Source organism: Sturnira hondurensis, unplaced genomic scaffold (genome assembly GCF_014824575.4).
Source record: "Sturnira hondurensis isolate 20B ecotype Veracruz unplaced genomic scaffold, ASM1482457v3 Scaffold0004068, whole genome shotgun sequence".
NCBI classification, from domain to species: domain Eukaryota; kingdom Metazoa; phylum Chordata; class Mammalia; order Chiroptera; family Phyllostomidae; genus Sturnira; species Sturnira hondurensis.
Genome location: NW_028076699.1, coordinates 7188238 through 7212457, shown reverse-complemented (window position 1 = coordinate 7212457; position 24220 = coordinate 7188238). Strand labels below are relative to the sequence as shown.

General features: G+C 35.3%; 1 long non-coding RNA gene across 1 annotated transcript; it reads left to right on the top strand.

Annotated features, from left to right (window-relative positions):
• The first annotated feature begins 1694 nt into the window (after window positions 1–1694).
• On the top strand, window positions 1695–23783 carry LOC118985008 (uncharacterized). The gene is made up of 3 exons (XR_005066027.1): window positions 1695–1794; window positions 4271–4462; window positions 23624–23783. It is a non-coding gene; the product is annotated as an uncharacterized LOC118985008 (long non-coding RNA).
• Window positions 23784–24220: the final 437 nt, after the last annotated feature.

Here is a 24220-nt window from a genome sequence, read left to right as displayed (position 1 = left end):
GAATTAAGACTTAAAGTCATCACTTCACACAGCTTACACACCCATGCATCTGACCTATATACAAGTACAGTCAGTTTAATAACTACATTTATTAAATACCTATTATATGAGAGGTATTTTTCTATTGAGTGTTAAAAGGTAACACACCCTCTCAGCCCTCAAAGAACTAGCAATTTAGTGAGAAAAATACCATATATAGAGTATAATAGGATATGAGGCATAATGAAGGCACAAAAGAAATAATAAATTAGTCTTGGAAACTAGTTAAGTACCTGAGAGAAACCAAACACCATTTTCAGAAAGTTATTGTAGAAGAGTCATGTGGACTTTCATCAACAAATTGAAGACTAGATTTCCTGAAAAATCTTTCCAAAATAAAACAATTTACTGGATGAAATATTTTTTAAAAACATACCTTGGAATGCAGAGCTGCCCTGCTGAGAAAGAGAAATCTACAGAGACCAAAAATGAGTAAAAGTCAGTGCTGACGCCAGCTGCTCTGGGGAGCATCACTGATCTCTAGTGTATTCGTTTCCAGATGCTCCCATAGCAAAGTACTGTTGTGTGGCTCGAACAACAGAAATTTATTATCTCACACTTCCAAATGCTAGAAGCCTGAAATCAGTCGTCTCCTTCTGAGGGCTGGGGGAGAATCTTTTCCATTCCTCTCCCCTAGCTTCTGGTAGCCTCAGGCATTCCTGGGCTTGCAGATGGTGTTCTTCCTGTGTCTTCGCATCATCTTCTCTCTATTATGTGTGTCTGCCTCTGTATCCACATTTCCACTTTTATAAGGACACCAATTATAATGAATTGGGGGCCTACCATAATAATCTCATCTTGACTTGACCATCTGCTAAGACTCTATTTTCACATAAGATCACATTCACAGGTACTGGAGGTAAAGATGGCAACTTTTTTTTTGAGGGGGGCACAATTCAGTTCATAACAACTGTTAACCTAAAGTTTGAATTTTAAAGAGACTCAAGGGGAGGATAATAGCCAATGCTTAGGACCAGAGATATTTAACCTTTTTCATTTCATGGCACACATAGACTAATCACTAAAATTCTGCAGCACACCCAAAAATACTGTGGTTTTTTGGGGCCATAAAACGCACCTAGGTTTTAGAGGAGGAAAATAGGAAAAAAATTTTGAAGCAAAAAACGTGGTAAAATATTTAATAACATAAATAACATAATATTTCACCAATGTGGATATAAAGCTACATTCAGACTATAAGATGCACCCCCATTGTCCTCCCAGATTTGGGGGGGAAATGCATTTTATAGTCCAAAAAATTGGTATATTTTGTCCATCTGGCAAAAAAATAGCTACAAAAATATAATAATAGTAATTACCTACCCTTTTTGCTCCAAAGTGACTTTTTTAAAAATCAGGTGCCGATACATGTATATAAGGATTCCTGGTACCAAGAATTAACCAATCAGACACAAACTTATTATGCAACATAACCAATAAAATGCAATGCCATTAAATGACCTATATATTTATGGTTCAAGATAGGGCATTCACACTGGTTGGCTATTTTTCTGTTGTGAATACCCCCAATGAATAATATGCTAAAAGAAAAGTTAAACTAAGTGTCTGTTCAAGTATCTTCCCATTTCTTTTTAAAATTTTTACCCCAAAAATATTTCCATTGATTTTAAAAGAAAGAGAAGAGGGGAAATGAGGGCGGAGGTGGGGAGAGAGAGAGAGAGAAAGAGAGAAACACTCATCAGTCACCTCCTGTACAGTACATGCTTCGACCAGCCAGGGTCAACCCACACCCAGGTATGTGCCCTGACTGGGGATCAAACCCCACAACCTTTTCATGTATGGGACAACATTCCAACCAACTGAGCCAAGGACTATTTTGCCCATTGGTTTGTGTGTGTGTGCACGCGTGTGTGTTAGTGAGCTTTTGTGAGTCCTTTGTATTCTGAATACACATCCTTTATCATATGTATGTTTTGTAAATATTGCCTCTCAGTCTCTGGCCTGCCTTTGCATTTTTAAAAAGATTTTCTTTATTTACTTTTAGAGAGAGGGGGAGGGAGGGAGAAGAGAGGGAGAGAAACATTGATCAGTTGCCTCTCGCACACCCTAACTGGGGACCTGGCCTGTAACCTCCTAGGAATGTGCCCTGACTGGGAATCTAACCTGTGACCCTCCGGTTTCCAGGCTGGCACTCAATCCACTGAGCCATACAAGCCAGGGCTGCTTATCTTTGCATTTAACTGTGCCTTTTGAAGAGAAACTCTTTTTAATTTAATGATGTACAATTTATGTTGTTTTCTCTTCTGCTTGACGCTTTATGTGATCCAAGAAATCTTTGCCTAAATTAAAATAATAAAGTTTTTTTCCTGCAAGTTTCGTAATTTTAGAATTTATATTTAGGTCTGTGATACATTCAGGTGAATTTTTGAATATGGTTTGAAGTTTTTAATATATTTTATATAAAGTTTGAAGTTTTTTCCCTTGTGTATGTATATCCAATTGTTCTAAGGTCATTTGTTGAAAATACTATCCTTAATCATTGAATTATCTTGACATCTTTGTGAAAAATATCAACTGACCATATATATGTAGGTCTAATTCTGACTTTCTATTCCATACTATTGATCTATGTTTATCATTATGCATATGTTACACTGTCTTGATTTCTATAGCTTTATAAGTTGAAATCAAGTAGTAACTTCTCCAACTATTCTTTTTCAAATTTAACATTTAACATTCTAGTCTTTGATTTTTACATAAACTTTCAAATATTAGAATTAGCTTGTCAAATCTCAAAAATGGGATTGTTTTGAACCTATAAGTCAGTTTGGGGAGAATTGACATCTCAACAATTTTGAGTTTGTTTGACCATGAAAATGTCTCTACTTATTTAGGTTAAGAATTTCTTTCATTAATATTTTGCCACTTTTAGTATTCAGCTCTCACATACATTTTACTAGACTGTTCCTAAGTATCTCACATTTTTATGCTGTCTTTATTTCAATTTGCAATTATTCATTTCTAGCATATAGAAATGAATTGACTTTTGAATACTGACTTTATATTCTGCAACTTGACTAAGATCATTAATTATTTCAGTTTCTTTTTTGTTGTCAGTGTGTGTAAATTCCTTTCGATTCTCAACATAGATCACCATGTTGTCTATAAAGAAAAATAGGTTTATTTTTTCCTTTCCAATTTGTGTCTTTTATTTCTTTTTCTTATCTTACTGCACTGGCTATGACCTCTGATACAATGTTGAAAAGAAGAGATGAATTTGGACATCCTTTTCTTATTCTTGATCTTAGGAGGAAAGCACTCAATCTTTCATCATGATGCTAGAACTAGATTTTTCATAGACGTTCTTTACCAGGTTAAGAAAGTTTCCTTCCATAACTCTTTGCTTATTTTTTAAAAAAATACACAGATGTGAAATTTTTCAAATATTTTTTTCTATTTTTATTGGCATGATTATTATTTTTAGTTTTTAAGGGAGTAAATTACATTGGTTTTCAAATACTGAATCAACTCTACATTCTTAGGTAATCCCCCCTATTTTATGACATATTATACTTCTTACATGTTGCTAGACTTAATATATTTTTTGTTAAAGATCTTTATGTGTATGTTCATGAGTAGTATTGGCTTACAGTTTTCCCTCCTTAGCAAGGAAAATATTCCTTGCTATAGGTGGAATATTTGTGTCTCTCCAATATTCGTATGTTGAAACCTAATGCTCAGTGTGATGGTATTAGGAGATGGGCCTGTGGGAGAGGACTAGATCATGAGGTGGAACCCTTATGAATGGGAGTAGGGTTCTTATTAAAGAGACCCCACTAAGCTTTCTAGCCCATTACACCTATGAACGACAAAGTGGGCCTTCACCAGACAATGAATTTATTAGAACCTTTATTTGAGACTTCTCAGTCTCTAGAACTGTGAAAAATATATTTCTGTCATTTACAAATCATCCAGTCAGTGGTATTTTGTTATGTCAGCTCAAATGGACTAAGATGTATCTCTTCCTAGTTTTAGTATTAGAGTAATGCTGGCCTCATAAAATGAGTTGGGAAGTATTCCCTCTTCATGTATTTCATGAAAAAGTTTATGTAGAATTGGTATTATAACTTTCTTAAATGTTTGGTCGAATTCATCAATGAAGCCCTCTGGCCCTGGAGTCTTCTACATAGCAAAGTTTTATCTATAAATTGAAATTTTAAAATAGATGTGACTGTTAAGGTATTCTATTTCTTTTTTTTTCCAAAGTAAGTGATTCATTGTGAGAGTATCAACTAGGAGAATTGGGGTGAAGGGAGCAGGATAGCATGGTGGGAAAAGCTAAGCAAGAATGTGCTCACAGCTAGAGATTAGCTCCAGCTTCATCCCATAGGGAGCTCAGAAGGATGAATCCCTCCACACTGGTTGTACCTAAGGAGAGGCATCCAGCCCCCAGGCCAAAGAGGTAACCTCCAGGTGAAGCTGGCTTTATTTGGCCAAAGTCAAAACGTTGGTTATTTAGTAAGCTTTGGTAGTTTATGTCTTTTAAACAATGTATTTATTTTATTTTTGTTGTTAAACCTGTTGAAAATAAACTAGTCATACTAATGCCTTATTTTTTTATGTCTGTAGCATATGTAGTTACATCACCTCTTACATTCTGGTATTGGCAATTACTATCTTCTCTCCCTTTCAATTATGTATTTTGATCAATTGCATATATCAACTGTACTGAACTTTTCAAAGGACCAGTTTTGGATTAATTTTGCCATTGTTTCTCTATTTTCAATTTCACTGATTTCTGCTCTTATCTTTGCTGTATTCTTCTTTCTCCTTCCTTTTGGGTTAATTTGCTCTTATTTTTCTAAAGTAGAAGCCTAGATTATTGACTCATGGCATCCCTTGTTTCTGAAAGAAAGTTTCTCAAATTTCCCTGAATGCCACAAATTCTGATATGCCGTGTTTTCATTTTCAGTCAATTAAAAATATTTCTAATTTCCCTGTGACTTCCTCTATGATCCATGGGGCTATTTCAACTGTGGTCAGAAAATATATGTTGTATTATTTCAGCTGAGATCAAATATGTACATCATATCAATAAATGTAAATGGGCTTGATTCACTTATCAAAAGAAAAAGATTTTCAGATTTGGGGGTAAAGTGAAGGTCAGTATATGCTTTATTTAAGAGACATGCCTATAATTAAGTGAACCAGAGAGCCTAAAAATAAAGCAATGGACAGAGACCTACAAGGCAAATATAAACAATAAGAAAGCGAGGCATATGATCCTAATATCAGACAAAGTAGAATTCATGCAAAAACATGAAATGAAACAAAGAAGGATACTTTTATATGCTTAATACATTAAATTAATGAAGTATAAAAGTTGTGAATTATATGCACCAGCTAACACCACAACTTCATAAATAATTTACCTTCATAAATTTGTACCTAAAAGAGGTGCGAGAAAAAAATAGACAGAAACACACTGATTGTACAAATCTATAATGTATGATGATTAATCCAACACATGTCAATTGTAACAGAAAATGTAAGAATAAAAAGTCCTAAAACAACATAATAAAAAAGATAAAACTATACAATATTCCTCATAAACATAGACACTTGTTAACAAATATTGGCATATAGAATTCAGCAATAGATTATGCAGTTTGAGTATGTAAAATTTAGACCAGAAATGCAAGGTTAGTTTGATATTCAAAGGTCAATCATTTTTAATTCACTACATTAGCAGAATTGAGGAGAAAAATCATATGATTATCTCAATAGATATAAAAAGACATTTTCAGAACTCAGTACCCATGTATGATAAAAAAATTTTAATTTAAAATTTATAATTTTAAAGAGAACAATAAATTTATCCTGACCACATAGCTTAGTTGGTTAGAGCATTGTCTTGTTATGCCAAGGTTGTAGGTTTGATCCCTAGTAAAGGCACATATGAGAATCAACCAGTGAATGCATAAATAAATGGAACAACAGATTGATGTTTCTCTTTCTCTCCCACTCTTCCTCTCTCTCTCTCTTTCTCTCAAATAAATTAATTAAAATTTAAAAATAGTAATAAAGTGGACCTTCTTCAGCCTCAAAGGGCATTTATGCAAAAATGACAGCTAACCTCACACTTAATTGTTAGACTGAATATTTTCCCATTTAGATCAGGAACAAAGCAAGGATGCACATACACACCACTTCTAATCAATGTTGGCTGTCCTAGGCAGTGAAACAGGCAAGAAAAATAAACTAAAGGCATAGATATTAGAAAGGAGACATTGCATAGTAATACAAATAATAATGATAAGCTAGTGAAAACATGTGTACATTCTGTACATTAAAAACCACAAATATAGCCCTGGCTGGGGTAGCTCAGTGGATTGAGCACGGGCCTGTGAAACACAATAGCGGTTCAATTCCCAGTCAGGGCACATGCCTGGGTTGCAGGCCAGTTCCCAGCAGGTGACTCATGAGAGGCAACCATACATTTAATGTTTCTCTTCTTCTCTCCTTTCCTTCCCTCTAAAGATAAATAAATAAATAAATAAATAAATAAAATATTTTTAAAAACCCACAAATATTGATGATAAAATTTGTGAACAAATGGGGAAATATATTAGGTTCATGGATTGGAAGGCCCAATACCACTAAGATGTTAACCTTCCCAAATTGATTAATGGGTTTAACGGAATCACATTCAAATGCCTAGTGACTACTTTTTGGTAGAAAGTAACAAGCTGATTCTAAAATTTATGTTAAAATGAAAAATACCTAGAAGAGTCAAAATAATTTTAAAGAGAACAATAAAGGTGGAGACTAATTCTATCTGATTTTAAGATAATACTTAATAAACAAAATCCAAATTGGAAAGAAAGGAGTAAAATTATCTCTGTCCACAGTTGGTATGATCTTATATGTAGAAAACCCTAAATATCCTACACACACATACACTTTAGAGCTAATAAATTAATTCAGCAAAATTACAGGATACAAAATCAACATACAAAAAGACAATTGCTTTTCTATACACTAGCAACAAACAATCCAAAAATGAAACTAAGATAATAATTCCATTCACAATACCATCAAAAAGAATAAAATATTTAGGTGAAAGTATTATAAAATGAAAATTACAAAACATTGCTCCAAGGAATTTGAAAGGAAAAAAACAAAAGAAGACATAAATAAATGGAAAGACATCCATGTTCAAGTATTGGAAAACTTAATATTGTTAAGATGACAATATTGCTCAAGATGATCTACCAATTTATTGCAATCCCTATCAAAAGCCCAAACACCATTTATTTTGCTACAGTAATTAAAACAGTGTGGTACTGGCATAAGGATAGATATAAAGTCCAAGTCTCACCTATATGGTCAAATGGTTTTCAGCAATAGTACCAAGCTCATTCAATGGAGGAAGGAGCAGTCCTTTCAACAACTGGTGCTGGGAAAACTGTGTATCCATATGCAAAAGAATGAAGTTGAACACTTATCATACACTACACACAAAAATTAACTCAAAATGGATTAAAGACCTAAATGTAAAACCAAAAACCATAAAATTCTTAGAATAAAACGTAAGGGGAAACCTCATTACATTAGATTTGGCATGATTTATTAGATATGACATCAAAAACACAGGCAACAAAGAAAAAGTTGAACTTTGTCAAAATTAAAAACCTTCATGCATCAGAGTATCATCAAGGGAATGAAAAGACAACCCACAAGATAAGAGAAAATGTTTGCAAGTCATATATCTGATAAGGAATCAACAGAATATTTAAAGAATACCTACAACTCTGCAACAAAAACCAAACAATCCAATTTTAAAATGGGCACAGAAATTGAAGAGATATTTCTCCAAAGAGGATATACAAATGGCCAAAAGTACATAAAATGATGCATGGCATCACTGGTCATTAGGGAAATGCAAATAAAAATCATGATGAAATGCCACTTTACATCCATTAGGATGGTTATTATTATTTTTAAATGGGAAATGCCAAGTGTTGGCAGGAAAAATGGAGAAATTGGAACCTTCACACGGTGTTGGTGAGAATGTAAATAGTGAAGTTGCTGTGGAAAACATTTCATGGTGCCTCAAAGAATTAAACATAGAATTTCCAGATTACCCAGCAATTCTACTACAAAGTGTATGACCAAAGGAATAGAAAGTGGGAATCCAAACAGGTACATCTACTGTGTTCACAGCAGCATTCTTCACAATGGTCAAGTGAAGGGAAGTGGGGAATGGGGAATGGTTTACCCATTAAGTACAGAGTTTCTGTTTGGGTCTTTGAAATTGAATAATGGTAGTAGTTGCACAACACTGAGAAAGTACTTAATTATACTATATTGTACTTATAAAAATGGTTTTAATGGTAAATTTATATATATATATATATATATATATCTTACAATGAAAAAACAAATTTTAAAATTCACTAATCAAAAAAGTGAGGTCTTTGTTTAAGGACAGATATGTAAATCAATGGAATAGAATAGGCTTTCCAGAAATAATTCTATGCAGTTATGGCCAATTGATTTTCAACATACATAAGATAATCGAAGGGAGTAAATTCCTTATTTTTAACAAGTATGCTGAACCAACAAGATATTTATACAGAAAAAAATAAATCTTAACCTTACTTTATACCATATATGCAAAAAATTAACTTAAAAATAGATATTAAAGAAATATAAGCAAGTCATTTGATAAGGAACTTACAAATAAATAATAAAAAGACAAATGACCCAACTTAAAAATAAGTATAAAGATTTTAATATATATTTATCTACAGAAGATATAGTATGGTTAATAAGCCTATGAAAAGATGTTCAATATCATTAGCAAACCAAATTCACAAGAAGATATTCATATTCGGTAACATGGCTATAATAGAAAGGACTATAAGCATTGACAAGGATGTGGAGATATTGAAATCCTCACCCACTGCTGGTAAGAATATTAAATAGTAGAACCACTTTAGAAAAAACAGTTTGGCAGTTTCTCAAATTGTTAAGCATAGAGTTACAACATAGTCCAAAAATTATACTCTTAAGTGCACACTAAAAACTTGTACACTAACGCTCATAGTTGCATTATTCATAATAGCCAAAAAGTGGATACAACTCAAATGTCCATTAAGCAATGAATCAATAATGGCATATCCGTAAAATAAGCAGAAGTTTTAAACTCTGATGAAGCCCATTTTATCAAATTTTTTTCTGCTGTGTTTACCTGGGTACTGTCTGCAAAAACTTTGCTTAATTCATCATCATGCAGATATATTTTTACTTTTTCTTCTGATAACTTTAGCTTTTATTTTATTTTTTTACAGATTTTCTTTATTTTTAGACAGAGAGAAAGGGAGGGAGAGAAACATCAATGCATGGCTGCCTCTTGCACGCCCCTTACTGAGGACCTTGGCCTGCAACTTAGGCATGGGCCCTGACTGGGAATAGAAACGGTGACCCTTTGGTTCAAAGCCAGTGCTCAATCCACTGAGCCACACCAGCCAGGGCAACTTTACCTTTTATATTTAAATCTGTAAACCATTCTATAAGTTGTTGACAGATTGGTGTGAAATTCTCCAACTACAATTACGGATTAGTCTATCCTTTCAGTTCTACGAATTTTTTACTTCACTTGTTTTGCATATCTGTTGTTTTGTGCATGTATGTTTAGGATTGCTATGTCTTCTTGCTGAATTGATCGGTGTATAATGTATTTCTCTGTTTCTGGTCGTTTTCTTTGCTCTGAAGTGTATTTATTCTGATATTAAGAAATCTGGTATCAGTACCTGGAGTAGACTTCTACTCCAGGTTTCTGATTTGGACTTGGCTGACAGGCAGGGTGGAAGCTATTCATTACTGCTGGGCAGGGATGGGAGTTCTGGCTCCCCACTAGGACTTCAACTGATACCTGCCTCCTTGAGAAAGGTCAGAGGACTTCCTTACTGCGACCCATTTGGCTTGCACTGATACTTCTGGGGAGGGGGGAAGTGACTCCTCGCTGCTGGCCAGCGGTGGAAGTCCTGACTCCCTACTAAGCCTCCTCTGACACTATCTCCATGATTACTTTTTAATGTGATATATTTAAATGTAAGTTTATATCATTTCATTGTAAAGTGTCTATTTTAAACAACTGGATCACAAAATTCTTGAAAATTTAACAATCCGTCCTCATGAACCAGAGGGAGCTGGCTCCAGCACAACTCATGTTAAAATACGACCTTTGGCCCAGCAACTCTACTACTAGGAATCTACTCTAAGGAATTCTACATTTCTCTTAAATTCTTCTGTGCAATGGTCTACTTGACATCTCTAATTGTGTGTCTAATAGGCATGTCAAATTAATTATGTCCAAAACTAAACCCTTAACTTTTATTCCATAAAACTTGTTTCTCTTCCTGTGTTTCCTATTTCAGTAAATGGCACACAATCACCAAAATACTCGGGTTAGTTAGTCTTGATGCTTCTTTTCTTTTTAGACCATTTAAATTATTGGCAAATTCTACTGACTGCATCACCAAAATATATCATGAATCTGATGACTTCTTACATTCTTCATCGCTGAGCCTCATGGGTTCTAACTAGCTGGTATACCAATCTGTGAAGTAATTACTGTGACTTTGTCTGGCCAGGACTGAGGTACGTTCATCTCTAGGGACACTGAGTTAATCCTACCCAAAGAACCTGGATGCATTGATTCTGGCAAAAATACAATTTTGGCTATCATACTGCAGCATAATCATTTAAATGCTCATGTTATAAACAGTATAAAAATAATCCTATACATATATAGTTGACTAAGTAGGAAAGAAAAATAAACCCAGCATTTAATGCTTACAAAATATTTTCATGTGTAGCCCTGGCTGAGGTAGCTCAGTGGATTGAGCACAGGCCTGTGAAGCAGAAGGTTGCTGGCTCAGTTTCTGTCAGGGCACATGCCTGGGTTGTGGGCCAGGTCCCTTGTAGGGGACACATGACAGGCAACCACACATTGATGTTTCTCTCCCACTCTTTCTCCTTCCTGTCCCTCTCTCTAAAAATAAATAAAATATTTTTAAAAAATATTTTCATGTGTAGCATGTTTTCAAATGTGAGTTAATTCATGTGACCTAAACAAATCTTTAATTTTTTAAAACATATTTTTAATTACCTAGAGCCAGTTTTCTCAGTTTGTTCTTTTAAAAAGACAATACTTAATATTTTTTCACATACCATGGAATAGTGTAATAATGTATGCAAATTCAAGATAAACTCCTCTAAATGGCAAAAATACTTTTTTCTAAATACTTGTTAAATTCACTGCTCATGCACTTAAAAGAAAATATAAAAGCAAACCTGTTTTACACCTTTGTGCCAGTATTGTTTTAAACCTCTGTTTAGTTTATTGCCGATTTCTCTATTTTCTTCACTTGTCCCCTGAGAGAATCGTTTTCTTCATTTGAAATATATAACTGCCAAATAAGACATAGTTCTAAATTTGAAACATTCAGAGTCTTATAAAAGTTACCCAGACTTTTAAACTGCAGTAACTACTTTATATTCAAAATTTTAGAAGAATCATAACTCTTCAAAAGAGATAGGTTCTCTCCATTTAAACACATAAGATTATTGTTGTTCAAGAAAGTAATGTCTGTTAGATGCAATTTATATATTCAATACACATTTGAGTGCCACTACATATGAGGACTGTGATAGGTGCTGAAAATGTCAATAAGACAAACTTGGTTTTTGCTGCTTGGAATCATAGTTTTGTCATATTTATACAGATGTTTTTGTACTGCTTATATATGACCTAGATATACAGGGTCTGGCAGAAGTAACACCTGCTTGAGTGTGATTGATAGGGTAATAATATGGGTGTAATAATTTATAGTTTTAAATTGAACATATTATATAACATGTCATATGCTTGAATGTGATATTGATATGTTACAGAACTACATGATTATAATTTTATAATAAATTTTTTAATAATAAAACAAAGGGCATTATTTGTACTGAACCATATATATTTTTTTCTTCCAACCCCACTCCCATGTCTTTCTGGTCTGAGTGCTAATGACTTTGGCTGTCTTTGGTTCTTGAGATCCTCTTCTTCCTTTAAACTTGTTCACATCTCTGCAAACAGTCCCTTTATAAAACTCCCTTAATTTAAGTCCTTTTGTACATGCCATGCATACTGAATGAAGCTAGGTGTTAGAAATATTCAGATTTTGCTTAACGATTGACTTGTTTGCCTGGCAAACAAGTAAGTACTTTGAAGAGCTAGCTGTCTGTCTTCTAGAGTACCATTCCTGTCACCTCCATCATTCTCTAGTCCATCGCCTTAACCACTCGGCCACGACTGCAGACTCACCTCCTTCATTCTCAATCTCAACATTGTGTTCGTTTCCATAGTAACTTTTGTCAAAAAATTTATTTTTTATTTTTTTACTTACAATCTTCTCCAGTAGGCTATAAGTTATGTAAGGCTGAAACCATGTTTGTTTGTTTTTTTACTCTTGTATTCCTTGTGGCCAGCATATAATAGATGCTTAATAAATATTTGTTCAGTTCCTTGTTTAACAAATATTCATTAAGTACCTACTCTGTGCCAGGCTCTGATTAAGCTTCTAAGAACAGAAAAAAATAAACCAATTCCTTCTTTTATGAAATAAATAAATAATTGTGTTTCAGATATATATCTAGGGGATATTAATAGCCCTTACATAAAAAAAAAAAACATTCGATGGGAAAGTAAATTTGAGAAAGTTACACAAAAGCTGAATTGATTTTTTTGTTGTGTGTTTTATCAATTACTTTAATAAGCAAATATGAATTTACAAGAGGAGCTTGATATATATGCAGTGGATTCTAAGCTCTGTGTCACAGAACCCTTATTTATTTGTTTTTATATTAAATTTATTGGGTGACATTGCTTAATAAAATTTATAGGCTTCGGGTGTACAATTCTATAATGCATCATCTGCATATTGTATTGTGTGTTCACCACCCCAAGTGAAGTTTTCTTCCATCACCCACCTATCCCCCTTCTCCCTCTTCTCCCACCCCACTCCTTTTCCCTCTGGTAATCACCATACTGTTCAGAAACCACTTTTCAAAGAGCAAAGATAAAGATTTCAAAATAGGCCGTATTTTGGGGGGAAGGCATGGTTGTTGTTTTGGATTTTTTAAGTAGGTCAGGGAAAATTTCACTACAGGTACAATTTCCCTATCTAATCTTTATTTCTCTCCTATTTATTATTATTTTTTAAAGATTTTATTTATTTCACTTCCCCCAAGATGGAGGCATAGGTGGAAACACTGTGCCTTCTCCCACAACCAAGTTTGAATACAACAAAGGTTTGGAGAACAAAGACACAGCCAAAGAACAGAAAATTGAATTATATGGAAGTCTGACAACAACTAACCGTTCAACCTGGAGGGTAAGAGGGGCAGAGCCAGCAGTGGAGCAGGGTCGGGCAGACAAGATCCCCAGACCTAGGCGCGCAAGGAGCCCAGACCCAGTCAGGGTGTGGGACAGACTGACCACGGTCGCACATTCGCGCACAGTGAGATGGACCACGCAGGCCCCAGGGGCCGAACCCAGTGGAGGGCTAATGGCGGTGGCGCACTCGCATGCAGTGGAACGAAACGCATGGACCCAAAGACAGTGGCAGCTGCGGCACCGACCACCTGTAGGGGCCGGGGTGGGAGGCAGCAGACGGGACGCAATTGCTCCTCTTTGACCCCACCCCCACATACAGCGTCACAACCCAGCGACTGAGTTGCCCTGCTCTGGTGAACACCTACAGCTCCGATCCTGCTACCTAACAGGCATGAACAACCCAAAAGATGGCGCAAGAAGAACTCAAAGTCCCAGAGCCAATAACTCTAAGAGACCAGGAAATAGCCAGCCTCTCAGATGCACAGTTCAAAATCCTGGTCATCAGGATGCTCACAGAACTGGTTGATTATAGTCACAAATTAGAGGAACATATGAAGGCTAAACTAATTGAAATGAAGGGAGATGTCCAGGAAACAAATAGTGATGGAAAGGAAACTGGGACTCAAATCAATGGAATGGACCAGAAGGAAGAACGAAACATCCAACCAGAAAGGAATGAAGAAATGAGAATTCAAAAAAATGAAGAGAGGCTTAGGAACCTCCAGGACATCTTTAAACATTCCAACATCCGGATTATAGGGGTACCAGAAGGGGGAAAGAAACAGCCACGAGTGGAAAACTTATTTGAACAAATAATAAAGGAGAACTTCCCCAGTCTCACAAAGGAAATAGACTTCCAGGAAATCCAGGAAGCTCAGAGAGTCCCAAAGAAGCTGGACCCAAGAAGGAACACACCAAGGCACATCATAATTACATTAGCCAAGATTAAAATGAAGGAGAGAATCCTAGAAGCAGCAAGAGATAAGGGGACAGTCACCTACAAAGGAGTACCCATCAGACTGTCAGCGGATTTCTCAAAAGAGACCTTACAAGCAAGAAGGGGCTGGAAAGAAGTATTCCAAGTCATGAAGTCCAAAGATCTACAGCCAAGATTGCTTTATCCAGCAAAACTTTCATTTAGAATGGAAGGGCAGATAAAGTGCTTCTCAGATAAGGTCAAGTTCAAGGAGTTCATCATCACCAAGCCCTTATTATATGAAATGCTAAAGGGACTTATATAAGAAAAAGAAGATGAAAAATATGAACAGTGAAAGGACAGCAAACTCACAGTTATTAACAACCACACCTAAAACAAAAGCAAACCAAGAGGACAGCTAGATCAGGAGTGCAACCATAGAAATGAAGAACACATGGAGGGTTAGCAACAGGGGAGTGGGAGGAGGAGAAGGGGGGAGAAGGTACAGAAAATAGCATAGACAGTAGGTAGAAAATAGATAGGGGGAGGGCAAGAATAGTGGGGGAAATATAGAATCTAAAGAACTTGAGACATGTGGTTATAAACTAAGGCGGGGAGAATGGTGGGGGAGGGAGTGTGAGGGTGGAGGGGAATGAAGGGGGGGGAATAGAACAACTGTAATGGTATAATAAATAAAGTATATTTAAAAAATAAAAAAAAGATTTTATTTATTTAACTTTAGAGGGGGAGGGGAAGGAGAGAAGGAGAGAAATATCAATGTATGGTTGCCTCTCGTGAGTCCCCTGCTGGGAACTGGCCTGCAACCCAGGCATGTGCCCTGACTGGGAATCCAACTGTGATCATATGGTTCGCAGGCCCTCGCTCAGTCCACTGAGCCACACCAGCCAGGGCCTATTTATTATTTTTAATCAACTAATTTAAACATATAACACAAAATGATCATTTTGACTTAAGAGCAGGTTGTGCTTCTTATTTTTATTATTTATTTATTTTTCTTTACTTTTGTTGTTACATAATCACAGCTGTCCCCGTTTCCCCCCCTTTGCCCACCTACTCCCACCCTTCCCCCCTTCCATCTGGCCTTCATCACACTGTTGTCTGTGTCTATGGTTTATGCATGTGTGTTCTCTGGCTAATCCTTCACCTTCTTTCATCCAGTTCCCTTTCCCCAATCCCTCTGACAGCTGTCAGTCTGTACCATGTATCCATGCTTCTGTTTCTATTTTGTCAGTTTACTTTGGTCATTAGGCTCCACATATAAGTGAGATCATATGGTATTTGTCTTTCATCAACTGGCTTATTTTATTTAGCATAATACTCTCCAGGTTCATCCACGCTGTTGCAAAATGTAAGAGTTGCTTCTTTATGGCTGCATAGTATCCCATTGTGTAAATATACCACAACTTTTTGTCCATTCATCTGAAGAACACTTGGGCTGTTTCCTCTTTTAGAATGTATAACACAAATGTAAAGTTTTGCGGTTGATGCATGAGATGATGTATAATTAATAATAGATCTTCAATAGAATAGTTTGTTCCTTAAAAGGTACACACAACATTGAAAAAGTTTACATGATTTCAAATTCATGCATGTTTAATTCAGGGCTAAACCAGCATAAACCTAATCCACTTTACTGATTCACCAGGACAGCCTACTGCACAAACTATATACCTTTTCATTTCCATGCTTTAAGTGTTCTTTTACTCCCAGAGAAGTCCTAGTTCCACCTCTTAATCTCTGTGTCTATAGAAAAAGTGTGTTATCTCTGAGCCTCAGTTTCCTCAACTATGAACTGAGATAATAATAGCTATCTCAAAGGACTAAAGAAGATCATGTAAATAAATCTTCTCATGAGTGGAAGGTTTCTGACATGCCAGGGAAACAGGCTAGAATGATGGATGTAGTAATAGATTAGAGTTGAAGACATCAGTAAGCATGCATGTTTAATTAATATAGATACAAGTGGTTAAATATAGAAATATGAATAAATATATGTATATATGAGTTGGGTTAGTATATGCACACATATTTCTTTGTTCTGTCAGCTGAGAGGGAGTAGGAGAAATGACACCCTAAACACAATGAGTACACTTAGAACCTAGATCTTGGCTTCTAATACCATTTTCCATGAAAAGAAACCAGGGCTCCTTGGAGAGATGGATGATTCTAGGGCTGAGGTAAGAAATATACAACATGATCCCAGATTGTCTTGTGGTATTAGAAAGTAGGAAATTGTTACACACACGCATTGGTGGGATATGTAAGAGAAGCATAGGAGCCAACTGAAAGAACTCCCAATAGTCAAACCTGGAACAGTTTGAACAACAAAATAAGATAGCATCAGATTATAACCCAGAGTATAAAATAAATAACCATGAGTTCCTACTCATATAATTAAATGACTGAATAAATTAATTAATGGAGGAAAATAGACAAATCAGATATTCCAACTTAAAGAAAGGAAGCATAAGTGCTTACTTCTTAAATGTGGGCTGCTCCTAGTGACTTTCTTCCAAAGAGTACAACATAGAAAGGGGGGAAAAAGAATAGCATTATAGTAAAGAAGCCTGATCAATACTAGTCAGATGATCAAGGTCAATATCAATAGTCTAGTCATGTTGGTAGTATATAACCTCAAAATGATATAATACAAATGGCACTTTATATTTACAAAAAAATCCACCCAAATTCATACCATTACACATTTATTAGAACGGCCAAAATCTGGAACACTAGCAACACCATATTTGGGCAAGGATGTCGATCAATAAGGACTCTTATTCACTGCTGGTGGAGATGTAAAATAGTACTGTCACCTTAGAAGTTTGGCAGTTCCATACAAAACTAAACATACTCTTACTCTTTGATCCCACAATTGTGCTCTTTGGTATTTATCTGAAGGAGTTGAAAACTTATATCCACTAAAAAACCTGCATATGGATGTTTATAGCACCATTATTCATAACAGCTAAATCTTAGAAGCAAACAAGATACCCTTCAGTAGGTGAATGAACAAAAAAAACTGGTATGTACACTCCTAGAAGGAAATATTATCCGTTACTAAAAAGAAATGTGCTATCAAGCCATGAAAAAACATGGAGGAACCTTAAATACATGTTACTAAGTAAAAGAAGCCAATCTGAAAGGCTGTATATTGTATTATTTCAACTATATGCATACTTTATATCTCTAATTTTCTCATTTTTAAAATGTGACTAAAAGTAACACCTACAATAATTGTCAAAATGAGATGAGGCAATGTAAACATTCATTTTTTTCTATTATTTTTTATTGAGTGCCTACTATGAGAAAATCCAAGAGGACAGATTTGGGGGATCGAGAGGCAGGGGGTGACAGGGAATTATAGGAGTTCAATTCTGGCCTGTTAAGTTTGAGATGCTGATTAGCGATCCATGTGGAAAAAGTCAAATAAATAGTTATATATGAGTGTCTTGAACACAGGGAAGAAATCACGGCTGGAGATGAAGTTTAGCCTTATAATTGTGAGATTGAATAAATTGACTTGGGGGACACTCCAACACTGAGCACTCAAGCACAAGAAGAATCAGAAAAAGAGCGTGAGCAAGAGAAACCAGAGGGGTAGAGAAAAAAATCAGGAGACAATAATGTCACAAATATAAGAAAAGTTCAAGGAGAAAAGTATTGAATGCTTCAGCAAATGTAATTTCAAGTCCTTAAAATGTTAAGGAGTAGTTACATTTACACAGTCCTAAAATTATTTTGGCCCTTTGAAGGCAACAGTGAAGCTGATGTGGCCCCTGGTGAAAATGAGTTTGACACCCCTAATATAGAGAATTAAAAAACAATAATAAAACTGACTAAAAGTATATCTGCTTTTTACTGTCACCATGTACCAGCACTTCGAAATCATTCCAGTAATGAAACACTCCTCTTCCCAAAATCTCGTTCATCTAAGTTCTAAACAACTGTGTGGTTACACTGTCAGTTTTAACTACTAGCACATTTTTTATCATTTAAACATTGTATTCTACATGGAAGTTAATTTAGAATCAGCCTCCAACTCACTCAGACTCAGATGCCCATTTGTTTTTCAAGTAAGTTCATAATGTTTCAGAACTGCTTGAGTTCTGAAACACTCTAAGTGCTCTCTAAGTGCTCTCCAACCACTGAGCAACGAAATATTCTTGCATTTAAGCAGAAAATTTGATATAACTGATAACAGATTGTAAAGATAAAGTAAGGAACTTGAGTTTCTTTAATTGTCATTTTACATGATTAGGTGGAGTTCTTATCTGTGTTTAAAATTTCAAATTTAAAATTAAGAAATATTTTCAAGCTGTTACAATCAGTTCTAAAGAAACAGATATGTAATTTCTAAAATTTATTATGAAATAAGATTTTTGTGAGTCTCTGCCAAGCTTATCTTTTTTCAAGACGTTTCCTATTTGTAGATTGTTACTTTTATTTTTAAAATAAAATTAAAATATTTTAAAATATTTTTAGAATAAAATAAAAATATTTTTTCTATTGACTTTAAAAAATTGAAGTCAATAGAAAAAGTTCTTCAACAATAAGTAAAGGCAGATTGACAAATTTAGGTATATGCGCTATTGAATATGAGTATATTAACAAGACCAATTTTGATGGAGTCATAGGTTCAGAAGGCTATGTTCAGAACACTAGGTTCAAAATAAAATGTTATTCACTACTGCAACAGGCCAATATGTAAGTATAAATTCCCTTCCCCTTTGAAAAATAAACTGATTTTTAAAGTATTAATCTTTTATTTTTTCTTTTTTTCACACTATGATATGTCTTTATTTTTCTTTGTTCTATTTTCAACAAAAGAAGATTCTCAATTCATGAATATACAGTCAACTAATTTATGACAAAGAAGCCAATAATATGTAATGAGGAAAGGATGCTATCTCTGATAAATGATACCATTCCTTTTGAAAAAATTGTGCAATTGCATGCAGAAGAATGAAACTGGACAACTATATCATTCTACATACAGAACTCAACTGAAAATGAATTAAAGGCTTGAACATTAGAACTGAAACCATAAAAATCCCAGAAGAAAACATAAATGGTAAGTTATTTGATATCAGTTTTGGCAATAGCTTTTTGGATCTGACACCAAAAGCAAGCAGCAAAAGCAAAAATAAACAAATGGGACTACCTCAAACTAAGAAGCTTCTGCATAGCCAGGAAAAATCATCAACAAAAATGGAAAGGCAACTTACCAAATGGGAGAAAATACTTTCAAATCATGTATATGATAACAAGTTAATACCCAAGAAATATAAAGAAGTCATACAATTCAACTCACGCAAAGCAACAAACAATCTGATTTAAAAATGATCAGAGGATCTGAATAGACATTTTTTCAAAGACATACAGATGATCAACAGGTACATTAAAAGGTCAACATCACTAATCACCACAAATTCAAATCAAAATCACAATGAGAAATCCCTTCACACTTGTTAGAATGGCTATCATCAAAAAGACAACAAACAAGTGTTGGTGAGGATGTGGAGAAAAGGGAACTCTTGTTCAGTGTTGGTGGGAATGAAAATGGATGCAGCCACTATGGAAAACAGTATATGGAGGTTCCTTAAAATACTAAAAATAGTACTATGATATGATCCAGCAATTCTACTTGTAGGTATTTATCCAAATAAAGTGAAAACAGTAACTGAAAAGGATGTATGTACCCTCATGTTCATTCCGGTATTATCTACCATAGCCATGATATGAAAACAAACCTAGTGTTTACCAATAAATGAATGTATAAAGAACATGTGGCATATATATGTACATATATATATGTATATATATATATATATGTACGCACATACACAGTAGAATATTATTCAGCCATAAGAAGGAAAGCTTACCATTTGTGACAACATACATGGAACTTGAGTGTATTGTGCTAATTTACATATGTCAGACAGACAAAGAAAGACAAATACTAAGTGATCTCATATGTGGGCTCTAAACAGACAAACCAAATTCATGGGTTCAGAGAACATTTCCTTTTCAATATTCAATGTATACTTTACTCTCAATATTATTTTGTATTGGTTTCAGGTATGCAGCATAGTAGTTAGATAATCACACACTTTACAAAATATTTCCCCCATATTTCCAGTACCCAACTGGCTCCATATGTAGTTATGGCAATATTATTGATTATGTTCCTTATGCTGTACTTTACATCACTGTAACTATTTTGAAACTACTAATTTGTACTTCTTAATTCCCTCACCTCTTTTCTACCCAATTTTCTACTGATGGGCACTCAGGTTGTTTTTATGTCTTAGAGGCCACGGTAAATAATGCTGCAATGAACAAATATCTTTTTGAATTAGTGTTTTGTATTTCTTCAAGTAAATACTCATAAATGATACAATATAACCAGCCATCACAAACAAAACAACAAACAACAAGTGTTGGAGAGGTTGTGGAGAAAAGGGGACCCTAGTTCATTGTTGGTGGGATTGTAGACTGGTACAACCACTATGGAAAACAGTATGGAATTTTTCTAAGAAAACTAAAAATGAATCTGCCTTTTGACCCAGCAATTACACTGCTAGGATTGTATCCTAAGAACCCTGAAACACCAATCCAAAATAACCCACACACCCCAATGTTCATAGCAGCACAATTTACAGTAGCCAAGAGTTTGATCCATCAGTAAATGGATGGATCAAAAAACTGGTACATTTACACAATGGAATTCTATGCAGCAGAAAGAAAGAAGGAGCTCCTACCTTTTGCAACAGCATGGATGGAACTGGAAAACATTATGTCGAGTGAAATAAGCCAGGCGGTGAAAGACAAATACCATATGATCTCACCTTTAACAGAAACCTAAACAACAAAACAAACAAGCAAGCAAAATACAACCAAAGACACTGAAATAGAGAACAGGCTGACAGAGACCAGAGGGGAGAGGAATTTCAGGGGGAAAGGGGAAGGATTTACAGGAACTAGTATAAAGGACAAATGGACAAAAACTAAGGGGGGTGGAAATGGGAGGAAGGTGGGAAGCACTGGGGGAGTGGGCTGGGATGGGAGTAAAAGACAGAAAACATACTTGAACAACAACTAAATAAATAAGTTTTAAAAATACTCATAAATGGAATTACTGTGTTATAAGGTAGTCCGATTATTAATTTTTAGGAGTCCCTTCATACAGTCTCCCTATTGGCTGCACCAGTTTGCAATCCCACCAACAGTGCACTAGGGCTCTCTTTTCTCCACATCCTTGCCAACACTAGTCATTTGTGGATTTGCTGATGATAGCCATTCTGACAGGTGCTAAGTGACATCTCACCATAGTTTTAATTGGCATTTCCCTGTTGATTAGTGACATTGAGCATCTTTTCATATGTCTATTGGCCATTTGTATATCCTCTTTGGAGAAGTGTCTATTCAGGTCCTCTAGCCATTTTTTAACTGGATTGTTTGTTTTTTTTTTCAGTGCTGAGTGGTATGAGTTCTTTATACAANAATGGATGGATCAAAAAACTGGTACATTTACACAATGGAATTCTATGCAGCAGAAAGAAAGAAGGAGCTCCTACCTTTTGCAACAGCATGGATGGAACTGGAAAACATTATGTTGAGTGAAATAAGCCAGGCGGTGAAAGACAAATACCATATGATCTTACCTTTAACAGAAACCTAAACAACAAAACAAACAAGCAAGCAAAATACAACCAAAGACACTGAAATAGAGAACAGGCTGACAGAGACCAGAGGGGAGAGGAATTTCAGGGGGAAAGGGGAAGGATTTATAGGAACTAGTATAAAGGACAAATGGACAAAAACTAAGGGGGGTGGAAATGGGAGGGAGGTGGGAAGCACTGGGGGAGTGGGCTGGGATGGGAGTAAAAGACAGAAAACATACTTGAACAACAACTAAATAAATATATTTTAAAAATACTCATAAATGGAATTACTGTGTTATAAGGTAGTCCTATTTTTAATTTTTAGGGGTCCCTTCATACAGTCTCCCTATTGGCTGCACCAGTTTGCAATCCCACCAACAGTGCACTAGGGTTCTCTTTTCTCCACATCCTTGCCAACACTAGTCATTTGTGGATTTGCTGATAATAGCCATTCTGACAGGTGCTAAGTGACATCTCACCATAGTTTTAATTGGCATTTCCCTGTTGATTAGTGACATTGAGCATCTTTTCATATGTCTATTGGCCTTTTGTATATCCTCTTTGGAGAAGTGTCTATTCAGGTCCTCTAGCCATTTTTTAACTGGATTGTTTGGTTTTTTTTTTCAGTGCTGAATGGTATGAGTTCTTTATACAATTTGGATATTAACCTTTTATCAGACATGTCAGTGTCAAGTATCTTTCATTCAATAGCTTGTCTTTTCCTTTTGTTGATGGTTCCCTTTACTGTGCAAAAACTTTTTAGTTTGATGTAGTCCCATTTGTTTATTTCTTTCTTTGTTTCCCTTGCCTGGGGAGATGTAGCAAAAAGAAAATTAAAAGACCAGTGTCACAGAGTTTACTGCCTATTAACAGATTCTTATGTTTGACTTCCTCTTTTCCTATTGGTTTTTTCCTCTTGGTTCCTGGGCCTTTCTCCTAAATAAACTACCTGCATCCAAGAGTATCTCTATGACTCTGCTTTCAGAGAAACACATTGAAAATACTCTCAACCACTATATTCCAATAACATTAGGGACTTTGCAGTTCTTTGAAAAAACAAGCTCTTTCCTGCCTCAGGGCTCTTGTATATGCTATTCCTTCTAGTTGTGCCTTTTCTCATTTCATCAGTCAGGTGTCAACTTAAATACAACTTCCTAAGAGAAACATTTCCTGATGTCTTAGGGAAGGTTTGATGCCTTATATCAACAAGTACTTTTGTTTAGTGGCACTTATTATAACTATAGTTGAATATTTAGATGCTTTTATGTGTAAAGTTGGTTTCCTGAAATAGATTGCAAGCTCCATGAGGGCTGGGATGATATCCGTTCATGTTAGTGTGCTCATCATCTAATAAAAAGTCTGGAAATATCACCTGTTCATCATTTCCTTAGACTCTAGAGATACAATAAGAACAAATCAGACCAACATTTTACTCTCACAGATCTTACATTCTAGGAGGGAGAACCAAGGCGAAAGCCAAAAGATACAAATAAAATATGCGGTGTGCTAGAAGATGGTAAGTGCTCTAAGGAAAATAAAATAACAAAGGGATCTCTTTTCCAGCTGGAAACATGGAGGACACAGAAGAGAAGAGGAAGGTTTCTGCCATGCCAGAAACCCTTAAGAAAATGCAAAGAAATTTTGCAGAGCTGGAGATCAAATGTCCAAGAAAGAAGTTTGCCCTAAAAGATGTTTCAAAGGACAAGAAGGACTCTTATCTATTTAAAAAAACTAAGCATTATCACAAGATATATAGGCAGAGATATGGAATTGAAATTTGAAAGGCTAGAATGACAAGAAAAGCTAGCAACTTCTATGTACCTGCAGAGCCCAAATTAGTATTTGTCACTGGGATCAAAGTTATCAATGGCACCTTTGTTAAGCTCAGTGCATGGGGCTATCCAAACCTGGTGTCAGTAAATGAACAGATCTACAAGCATGGTATGGCAAAATTAACAATAAGCCAATTGCCCTGACAGATAACACATTGATTGCCTGATTTCTTGATAAATAGGGAATCATCTGCATAGAGGGTCTGATTCATAAGATACATTCTATTGGAAAATGCTTCAAAGAGGCAAACAACTTCCTGTGGCCTTCAAGTTATCTTCTCCATGAGGTGGAATGAAAAAAACAAAAGACCAGTCATTTTGGAGAAGG